This window comes from Lepus europaeus, chromosome X (genome assembly GCF_033115175.1).
Source record: "Lepus europaeus isolate LE1 chromosome X, mLepTim1.pri, whole genome shotgun sequence".
NCBI lineage: Eukaryota > Metazoa > Chordata > Mammalia > Lagomorpha > Leporidae > Lepus > Lepus europaeus.
The window spans coordinates 24,488,986-24,500,449 of record NC_084850.1 but is presented as its reverse complement, the minus strand read 5'-3'; the positions used below and the strand labels follow the sequence as shown (position 1 = coordinate 24,500,449).

The 11,464-nt window shown below is 42.9% G+C and overlaps 1 long non-coding RNA gene across 2 annotated transcripts in view; it reads right to left on the bottom strand.

Moving 5' to 3' along the window:
- Nucleotides 1-230: 230 nt before the first annotated feature.
- LOC133753337 (uncharacterized) overlaps nucleotides 231-11,464 on the bottom strand; it is a 30,285-nt gene continuing 19,051 nt past the window's right edge. Inside the window, exons 2-5 of one of the 2 annotated variants that reach the window (XR_009865047.1) lie at nucleotides 8,147-9,706; nucleotides 2,521-2,607; nucleotides 2,008-2,090; nucleotides 231-1,898 (exon numbers count right to left, since the gene is read on the bottom strand). This is a non-coding gene — a long non-coding RNA (uncharacterized LOC133753337). Of the gene's footprint in view, nucleotides 1,899-2,007; nucleotides 2,608-8,146; nucleotides 9,707-11,464 lie in introns of both variants that reach the window. The other variant, XR_009865046.1, reaches the window with a different exon arrangement.

The following is an 11,464-nucleotide window of genomic DNA, read 5'->3' as shown; positions in this document are numbered from 1 at the left end:
TTCTCTCTCTCTCATACTCTGCTTCAAATAAATTATTTTTTAAATAGATATTTTCTACTGAAAAGTAAGTGGAAATATGGCTTACTAAATAATAAAAAAGCATGATATCTGAGGATTAGAAGATAATGACATGGGAAAGTACAATCTTTAATGAAATAAACAGCAAGCACACAAGACATTTAAAGTGTTTATTATGAAAGAAATGTATACAAATGTGTTACATAGGGTAAAGCATTACTTGGTATACAGGGATATACTGCACAGAAAATTCTGGACATAGACTACCAAACAGAACTACACATAATACCCAGATAGAAAGCACAACTATATGAGCTGAAAAGTGGAAAGTTAGGAGCCAGTATTGTGGCATAGCATGTGAAGCTGGTACCCCATACTGCCACAGGTTCCTGTCCTGGCTGCCCTACTTCCAATCCAGCTCCCTGCTAATGGCCTGGGTAAAGCAGTGGAAGATGGCCCAAGTGTTTGGACCCCTGCACCCACGTGGGAGACCCAGATGAAGCTCCTGGCTCCTGGCTCAGCCTAGCTCAGCCTAGGCCCTTGTGGCCATCTAGGGAGTTAACCAGTGGATGGAAGATCTCTATCTCTGTCTTTTCCCCTCTTTGTAACTTGGACTTTGAGAATAAAAATAAATCTTTTTTTTTTTTAAAAGTGGAAATTTAATTTGTGAGGAAACAAGCGTCTCGATGAGAATGTGGGGTTTAAAACATTTCAGGTGGAAAACTGAAGCAAAAGCACAGTAGCCTGAGCAGGTTTCACCAAGCTGTACAAAATGGAGGGCTGCCTGCCTTTTTTTGTGTCTCGGTGGCGTTTTTTCAGACAGGACGGGCGGGAGAAGAGGACGACAGGACCAGGGTGTAAACATATCTGGAGCTCTACTGCCATCGTGCGGAAATAGTTTCAAAATACCCTGCAGCGTTACTGAGTCCTTCCCATGAAGCCTAGCGGTTGGGGGAGAACTGGCCGGAAGCTGGTGCTCCAAACTAGGCCTCTTTGCCTCTTCCTCCATGTCCTTAACAGGGACCTGAACCTTGGCAGTACCTGGGTGTTAGACTTGGTGAGTGAGGGGCCTGAAATGAACCAGCAAGTGGCTGCAGGCACTGGCAGGGAAAATCGGGGGGCGTGGCCTCAGGGAGCCCTGGAGTCTGGCCTGGGTTGCTCCAAGTGCAAGCAGGACCAAAGGGACCCACACACCAAGATAAATGCAGGCCCTAGTGGGCCTTCACCTTCTGTTCCTGCCCTTTGGATCAGAGCAGAAGCAGGCTTCCCGCTGGTGCTATGAGGCACAGGTCTCTTGTCATGGGGTCAGAACACAAACACAAGCCAGTTCCAGGGGGCATGTAATAGGGGCAGGTGTGCTCGCTGAGGGCCTCAGGTGTTCCCAACTGTGTGAGACTAAGAGGGCCCACAGACAAGTGGAACCACCCAACCAAAGCAAGAAGTGTTAAAACTTCTAGTACCCACCCCAATCCATGGGCCTACTTTGTGAACAGTTCTAAGAAGCAGAAGTTGCTATGCAAAGTACTTTATTTGCAGCAAATAGCAATGTCATAGGGAATCATTTTCAAAGCCAGACCTCCCCAAGTAGGGGAAAGGGTATTGTTAATTTAAGTGGAAAATGAATATTTAAGAGGGGGCATTCTTGTCATCCCATGTAGGGCAGGGGTGTCACGACACTCATGCGCAGTTCGGGAACATGTTATCAACACTGGATGTGTGTTACAGTAATGAGATGTTAGGAACAAAATGCAGCAAATCTGACCTTTGGGTACTTTTTGATCATCTGTGCAGGCACTGCTCTTACAGTAGGGCCTGAACCAGTTCAAGGCGGCTGATGTTTGCTCCTCTCCCTGGAATGTGTCTGAAAACCTGAAAGATAACTTTGGAGAACATCAGGTGCTTTTAGGATCTTGAAATAGCAATGAGTCATAAAAAAAAAAAATGCAACAAGGGGCCAACCATAAGCTGTCCAGAAATGTCAAAATTCACCTTTACGGAACTCTCAATTGTGTCCATAAAATACATCCAGTGAAGTCTGGGTGAAGAAAGAACGACTGCTTGACTTTTTGCTTCTTTGATAAAAACAGAGAAAGTTGTGACATTTAAATGAGTAAAATGCAATTGATAAAAGGACTGAGTTTTTATTAAGTTTCTGTTACAGAAAATCATTTACTTCTTTATAATTGTTCAATTTTTCACTTCTTTGCCAGGTGCTTATATTATATTTAGATTTCAAGCACTATTGATTTGATGTTATTTTTTGACCATAAAGAAATGTTCTGAGATTTATCAACAAAATACTAACACAAAAACAGTGTACAGTATTGGAAATTTCCCATGTCTTAATACTGTATGAAACATTCAGGGCGCCAAGTTCCACCTAGAGTGTGACCAAGAAGAAAATGAAGAAAGCATTACTGGAATTCTGTGCGTGTGTGTGTGTGTGTTGAACACCTCATTGAGCCACAAGGGCAGAGTACTTACAAGCCTTTATCTACTTACTTCAATGGTGTCGGCTCTCCTGAACAATCATGTGTCCTCCACAACATTCAAATGCCGCACCCATCAAACTGCCAAGGGTGGTGGCCTCTAGAAAGTGAGACATGCAGTGAAAAGTTTCCTTTTGTGCTTCATGGATTGGAACAGTCTAAGATTTTTCAACAGGATAACATTCTGGTCACAATTTGAGAATTAATCTAGAACAAACGTGCTGAAGACATTGTTACTGCAAAATGCTTAATTGATGTCATGGAACTGAGTAATCCATACTCATAATTGAAATTAGAAAATGGGAGTATTAATGTTACACCAACGTTTTCAAACTACACATTTCCTGGTGATGGCATTAGTTGGTAGCCTTGCTCCATTTTTCATGTGTGGCTACGCCATACTGTAAAGAAGCAGGTCTAATTTACACAAATGCCCAAAAGAAGAGGGTATTGTTAAGAAAAATCAGTGGTATCCCAAGGAATATTAAGGAAAACAATTTTTAAGAATATTTAACAAGTTTGTTAGTATTCAAATTGTTATACTGTAGAAAACATAGTTGAACACTAGAATTATAAAGGAACAGCAACTTTAAAAGAGGAAGTTCATATTATAAGAGAAGCTATGTGAACACACGAAAAACATTTTAAAAGTCATTTATGAGGCCGGCGCCATGGCTTAACAGGCTAATCCTCTGCAGTGCAGCGCCGGCACGCCGGGTTCTAGTCCTTGTTGGGGCACCGGATTCTATCCCAGTTGCCCCTCTTCCAGGCCAGCTCTCTGCTATGGCCCGGGAAGGCAGTGGAGGATGGACCAAGTACTTGGGCCCTGCACCCCATGGGAGACCAGGAGAAGCACCTGGCTCCTGGCTTCGGATAAGCGCGATGAGCCGGCCGCTGCGGCCACTGGAGGGTGAACCAATGGCAAAAAGGAAGACCTTTCTCTCTTGTCTCTCTCTCTCTCTCTCTCTCTCACTATCCACTCTGCCTGTCAAAAAAAAAAAGTCATTTATGGGGCCGGTACTGTGGCGTAGAGGGTAACGCTGCCACCTACAATGCCGGCATCCCGCATGGGCACTGGTTCAAGTCCCGGCTGCTCCACTTTTGATCCAGCTCTCTGGTATGGTCTGGAAAAGCAGTAGAAGATGGCACAAGTCCTCGGGTCCCTGTACCCCTGTGGGAGACCCGGAAGAAGCTCCTGGCTCCCGATTGGTGCAGCTCCAACCTTTTCAGGCATCTGGGGAGTGAACCAGCAGATGGAAGACCTCTCTCTCTCTCTCTCTCTCTCTCTCTCTCTCTCGCCTCTGCCTCTCTGTAACTCTGCTTTTCAAATAAATAAAAAAAATCTTTAAAAAAAAAAAAGTCATTTACTCGGGGTCTGAGCTGTAGTGCATCAGGTTAAAGTCCCGGCCTGCAGTGCCAGCATCCCATTATAGGCACCGGTTTGAGTCCCAGCTGCTCCACTTCTGATCCAAGTCACTGCTATGGCCTGGGAAAGCAGTGAAGGATGGCCCAAGTCCTTGGGCCCCTGCATCCACATGGGAGACCTGGAAGATGCTCCTAGCTCTTGGCTTCTGATCAGCTCAGCTCCAGCAGCTGTGGCCATTTAGGGAGTGAATCAGTAGATGGAAGACCTCTCTATCTGTGTCTCTACCTCTCTCTGTAACTCTTCTTTCAAATAAATGGAATAAATCTTAAAAAAAAAAAAGTCATTTACTCTTGGAATTGGAAAGCACTTATGTATGGTTTAATGCTGAAAATTTGATAATTTTGTAAATCTTGTGGATGACATACCACTATGTAGAGTAGAATATAACGTTTGTGTATTTTTACATATGGGAACTTGGTGACTGCCTAAGATAATAATCAATATTTTTAAAAACTTCCTACTATGTATGCTCAACTTTGTTTAAAGAATTCACTTTCATGTGTATGCACTTATGTGACTGTATTGGTTTAATAACTGTATTTTAATCATGGTGATTATTATAGTCAGGAGGTTCTGTATTCATGTATGTATGTGTGTACTTATTCATATAATCAGAGATAAGAAAAAGTCTGAGAGGCATATAAAGCTTGGAAATGAATCCCCTTCAAAGTTTTGCTATAACACACAGTGTACACATTAATCTAATTTTAATATAGACTTACTTTTTGCATGGAACTCACTACAGAAATATGAGTATATATTGAAAAGAATGAGAGGAAATAATCCAAAGGTTGGTCAGTTGTCTTAACAGGATCTCTGACAGATCTTTATTCCATCAGAATATTTTTATTTTCTAAATGCTTTGCAGAAACCAGGCTCCATGAGGAAATAGCCTAAGTCTGATGCCTAAGAGATCAAATATAACATGCACACAAGTGTGCAGACAGCAAAATCAGAAGTAAAAGTTGAAACGTACCTCATATCATCGGAATGTACTGTGTTCCAGTGTCAAATGATGAAACCATGATTAGAAATTCCAAGAAATCTCTTACCAGGCAATACCCATGTAAAGAATAGGTATCCTGTCCTGTGGAGCAGCTAACTGTGGATTAAGCTAACTGGGCCTGCTCTTATGATTCTCGCCAAAGAGCAGCCCACCATAAGGTGAGAAAACGGAGAAATCCACTGTTCGGGAGGGGAACCAGGTGAAATATCACGTGAATTTATGAATGGATGGCTCAAGATTATCTTCAGGGTTCAAGTAACTTCTTCGTTTCTATCGGGATCCACCTAACGTCCCCCACTTCATACAATTTGATGCTGAACATTGTGAAAATATTGCCTGACATAGCGTCAGTCCGGTGGAATTTAATCTCTGGAAGGACAAGATTCTTCAAGATGGTGTTAGTTCCAAGCCCTAATGTGAGGTTGTTTAGCAAACTGGACAAAATGGAGGGCCACCGTGTTTTCTGGTGATTTTGTGTCTTGGTGGCGTTTTTTCAGACAGGACGGGCGGGAGAGGAGGACACCAGGACCAGGCACTTAGGTATAGCTGGAGCTCTACTGCCATCGTGCGGAAACAGTTTCAAAACACCCAGCGCCACTACAGCTTCCTTCCCGTGAGTCCTGGCTGTTGCCGAAGGTCTGGCGTGAGGCTTGGGTTGCAAATTCGGCCCCCTTACCTTTTTCTGTCTTGATCTTGGTGGCATATTGCTGTGGGACTTGGGGGAGTGAGGGGTCCGGAGTAATTCAGCAGTTTGCAGGACGTACTGGTACGCGATGTCATAAGGCGGGGCTTGGGGGATTGTCGAGCGGGTTGGTGCAGCTGTGGACAGACCACAGGAACACCACTCAAAAACAAATGCAGGCTCCAGTGTGCGTTTGTCTCTTGTTTATGACCTCTGGAGCAAAAGTAGCAGGCTTTCGTCTGCTCGCTTCTCCAATACTCCCCGATGCCCCGCCCCACGACTTCCGGGCCGCTGCCTCCCGGCCGCGGCTGCTTCACTCCAGACCCCTCGTTCTGAAGGTCCTACGCCAACCTAAAGCCAAGGGCCAGTTCTCCGTTAAGGACTTGGAGGACAAGGCTTGCTGGCCCAGCCTGGAGCGCGAGCCTCTGCAAGGCGAACCTTCCGCAACAGCAAGGCCTCATGGGAAGGGAGCTGTGCCTGCCTACGGTGTTTTGAAACTCCTTCCTCACGATGGCAGTAGAGCTCCACAATGCCCAAGAGCCCGGCCCTGGCGTCTCCCGCCCGTCCTGTCTAAAAAAACGCCACCAACACACACACAAAAAAAGCCAGGAAACATGGCCACCTGGCCTTTTGTTCAGTTTGGCAAAACAAGCTCAAGCCATAGCAATTTTGATTTTGGTTTCCAACTGAAACCAAACAGGCCTGAAACCATCCTCATGAGGATTCCTGTACTTTCACCCATTAAATTGACATCCCCTATCATCTATGGGGGTGAGATTTACTTCGCTCAGGATGGCGTGTCCAGTACTGTCTCTTGCCACCAAATTTTCTCCTTTAAAAGGCACATTGGGTGGCTGAAGTCACTGAAGAGGAAATTGTTTCAAGCCTGGAAGAGGTCTTTTCTAGCAAACAATTCACAAATCCAAGTGGTCTTTCAGCTGGCTATCTTCCCAAACAGGGAGTCTCAATTTTTAGCTTTATCTGTAGCACTGTGCATAATAATATGGCTTGAGCCTTGACAGGAGTGACCAGCCATTACTTTGTACCAAACATGCTCAACATAGCATGATACTCATATTACAGTTACATCATTTTCCACCAGGAGTTACTCAGCGTTTTGTTTCATGGTCTCATCATTTAACATCAGAACACGGGCATTTTTCCATGCCATTAAATGTTTTCCAGCTGCTTCTTTTGACTTTGTGGGATATATGTGTGAGTGTGTTATATTTTCTCTCTTAGGTGTAAGGCTTACAACATTAGCAAATTAAGGAATGGTGCTTGCCAAAGATTCAGAAAATAAACATGTTTTGGTGGAGAAGATAAGCAAGCACAATTTGTCAAGGCAACAGATAAACTTTCAGATTCCTTCTAAGCATGTCTTAATATATATATGTTTCTCCAGATTGGGTGTAATCTATATTAAAATTGGATTAATATGTACATTGTGGTTTGGATTAGACCGGGTATACATTTTAAGGAGATTTGGCAAGCATGAATTTGTCATAATGTCACCAATAATTAAGTCACACCCTATTTTAAATAAAGTAAAACGTAGGCAGACATTTGGCCTAGTGGTTAAGTCCCTGTTTTAGGTGCTTGGGTGCTGTCTGGGAATGCCTGGGTTTCATTTCCAGCTCTGGCTCCTGATTTCAGCTTCCTGCTACTTCAGACTCGGGAGAAGCAGTAAAGGCTCAAGTAATTGGGTCCCTGCCAACCCACATGTGAGACCCGGATTATGTTCTGAGATCCTGGCTTCAGCCTACCTTAACCCAGCCCTGGGCACTCTAGGCACTTGGGGAGTGAACCTGAGGAAGGGAAATCTCTGTCTCTCTCTTTGTGTGTCTCCCTTTTAAATAAATAAAAGAAATACAATTTTAATTTAAAAATTAAAATTAAAAATTTTACCCCCTCAAAAACATTGCTTTAGAAGAGTAAACACTTAGTTGCTTTGGATTTTTAATAGAATGTGGAAGTGGAACCTTTGGGAGAAGATTGAGTCATGGTCTACTCTTATGAATGGGTTAATCCACTCATGGGTTACTGCATTATCAAGAGAGTGACTTTGCTATAAACACAGCTCTCTTCAGTATGCTGCTCTTCCTCACCACCTAATGCACTTCTCTGTGTCATGACCAAGTAAGAAGATCCTCACCACGTGCTAAGAAGATGCCAGCACCGTGCTCTTGGCCTTTCCCATCTCCAGAATCCTTGGTTAAACAAACTTCTATTCATTATAAATTACCTGGTTTTGGGTCTTTTGTTATAACAAGAGAAAAAGGACAAAAATACATAACATTATGCACATTGGCTGTCGGGAAGGTATATACCAAGAGATTTCAAAAAGTTCAAAGAAATGGAATTAGAAGATAAGTATATTTTTATATTTATGTTTTGAAATACATACACACTTGGGATAATTTCATGTTCTGTGAACATATGAAGTACCCTCATATGTTCATTTGTTTGGTTTGAAGTTATCACAAATGTTAGAAGTAAACTATATATTACTTTGTTTTTCTTACCAGGTGTGAGCAAACCTGTATGATTTGGTCTTCAAGGTTCACCAGTTTGCTTTTCTCCCTAAATCAAAGGCAAGGAATATCTGTTGATGAGGACACAGAGAATGGAATTCAGACTTTGTGAGGGCTGACATGGATCCAACCAAACTCCAAATGATGAACTCATTGCCCCTCCCTGGTATCCACCCTTGTAAAGGAAACATTCATCAGCTTCCTTGGCCCACTATCACTCAACTACATTTGATTGCCTTGCCAGGCTTCCATCTACTGCCCAGGCACATGGCCTTTATTAAAGATAGTCAGCAAGGGTGGATATCTGGTAAATTGAGGAATCTTCATTAGGAACTAGCTATGAAGCTGACCAAGAGAAAAATACTACCTAGTATGAGGGAAATAGTGTTTTTTTTCCTTAAAACTCAATAATACCATCCCTCTTAGGGTGTATGCCAACAGCAGTAAGCTATCTATCTGCCCTCCTTGAGAGAACTGGGATGACATCAGGGTCTTGTCAGGACAAAAGACTTTACCTTGTACCTGCAAAACAACAGAAGTTCTTAGCTTGTGCGCTCAAGGAATTTCTCAGACCTGCCATTGCGTTGGTTTTCATCTACTTGAACAAAAGTCTGCTCTCCTAGTAGATGTTCTGGCCCATATTGGCATGTCAGTATATCCCTGCTCCTTCAACACAGATCCTTCTCTCTCTAAGCAATGATGTCCTGGACTTTTGGGGTATTTAAGACCACATAAATAACAATATGCTCTAGATAAATGGTACCCGAAACTGACCTGTTCATTGCTATCTGATACTTTTGCTCTAAAAGGCCTGGCCCCACAACACAGAGACAATCAGGCTGCCTAAAACTCCAAAAGGCACATTCGCAAGATAAATGTCCCCAGAGTCTGCACTTCTCTGTGGGTGGTTTCTCTAGTCTTGCCCACATAGCCAGAAAATGGAGGCTCCTCCCCTCTACTTCCTGTGCATGGACTTCCTGGCAGCCCTGCCTCAGCCCAGGTCTCTCATTCACCAGTTACTACACCAAGAATCTGCCTTTGTCCGTGGTTCCTGCAAGACCTCAAGAAAAAAAAAGGCAGTTGGGCCAAGCTTGTGTTTAGCACCAGTTCAACCTCCCACAGGGCCAACCCTTCCTCCGTGCTAGTCCTGGCATGGAGAAAATGCTCAAAGCTTGGGGCTTTATGAAACTATTTCCTCATGATGGCAGTACTGTCGCAAAACAGCCAACAGGCCTTGCCTCCAGGCGCTCGGCTCCCGCCCAACCAGTTTGAAAAAAAAAGAAAAAAAAGAAACTTTGGCTGCCCAGGAATTTGCTCAACAAGAGGCAACTTGCTCCACTCTTAGGATTTTGCTTTTTGGCTCTCCTTTGAGATTAGAGTGAGATGGAAGCCACCCACCATCATCTGGCATCTTCTCTGATCAAGAAGTTAATTTCCACAGGACGATGTCTTCCCATTGCTACTGGTCTTCACTCAGCACTGTGTCTCCAGAGTTTCCTGGTGATACTGAATTGTCTGGGTGGTACTAGAAGGAACCTCCAGGAACCATGCCTAGGAAGCAAAAGAAGGTATTTACACTTAAAGGCTTGGATTACAGTAAATCTAGGCACAGGGCCAGCTGGCTGTTGTCCTGACTCACATACTACTCCGTTAGGCGTTGGGTGTCCAGTGAGAGGCAGACTTTGGGTGGAGCCCAAGAGGAAAGTCCAGACAATTGTTAAAACTGAATGCTCTACACTGACCTACTTGGAGTGGTCTATGTATTAGAATGACTATAAATTTCAAGCAGATGGATTTTGTCTCATGGTTTCATCATTTAGTATTGGAGCACAGGCATTTTCCCCTATCATTAAATGGCTCAACCCTTTCCTGTGACTTACTGCATATGAGTGTTACTATTTTTCACTTAGAATCAGTCTGAAGGCATTTTCTCTTTAGTAACTAAGACGTGGAGTTTCCAAAGGATTCATAAAATAATATATTCTGATCAAGAGAAAAGCAATGTCATAAAACTTTCTATTAACTACTCATAATCTTTTGCACATCTATTCCTGTTATTTCAATATATAGAAGCAAAATTGTATATACAAAAACACCACAATAAATTTGCATTTAAATTGGATTTAGTTTATTTAATTTTAGAATTAAAATTTTCACTTCTGCTTCCTAGGCAGTTTTTGACAGTGACATAAAGAAATTTTCAAGCCCTCAGGCCAGCGCTGTGACACAGCAGGTAAAGGCATTGCCTGTAATGCCAGCATCCCATATGGGCCCCGGTTCGAGTCCTAGCTGCTCCACTTCTGATCCAGCTCCCTGCTATGGCCTGGGAAAGCAGTAGAAGATGGCCCAAGTGCTAGCGCCCCTGCACCCGTGTGGGAGACCCAGAAAAGTTCCCGGTTCCTGATCAGCTCAGCTCCAGCCACTGTGGCCATTTGAGGATTGAACTAGCTGAAGGAAGATTTTCTCTTTCTCTCTCTCTCTGCCTCTGCCTCTTTGTAACTCTGCCTTTCAAATAAATAAACCTTAAAAAAAAATTTGTAAGCCCCAAACTTTAGAAAATAGTCATGAAGATCTTCATTAGAAAAGTTAAGTTCTCATTTAACATTTTGGTCTGTAAGAATCTATCTACAGATATGAATATATGAATGTACAAATTATACCTCAGAAAATTTGGATGTTTTTACTCTTCCCAAATTTTTCTTTTAAATTTTTATCATAATTTTTTTTTCTTTAATAACTACAAGGAAAGCAGAATTCAATAAATGATGGTTGAGATTGACATTCCTCAATTTCAGTTTGCCCAGATATGTACCATGGGGAAATGTTAAGGTAGATTTATTCACACAATTCACATGCAGCTCTAATCTTTCATTAATATCTTTCTTTAAATAAATGCAAATACAAATAAAGACACAAATATATGGCACCCAAAATGTTCTATTCAAACCCATACTCACTATAACACCAAACATGATCACAAATACAGATCTTTAAAATTTCTGAATATGCATATAAATACACACACACACTTCTCCTTAAATATAATTATTCTATTACTATCTGTAGCTTTACATAGTTTTCAGCATGTATCCATGGGCCATTCTCCACTGCCTTCCTGGGCCACAGCAGAGAGCTGGCCTGGAAGAGGGACAACCGGGATAGAATCCGGCGCCCCAACCGGGACTAGAACCCGGTGTGCCAGCGCTGCAAGGCGGAGGATTAGCCTGTTAAGCCACGGCGCCAGCCTAGATGTAGTTTTTAAAAATAATATTCAGGGGGGCGGTGCTGTGGCATAGAGGGTAAAGCTGC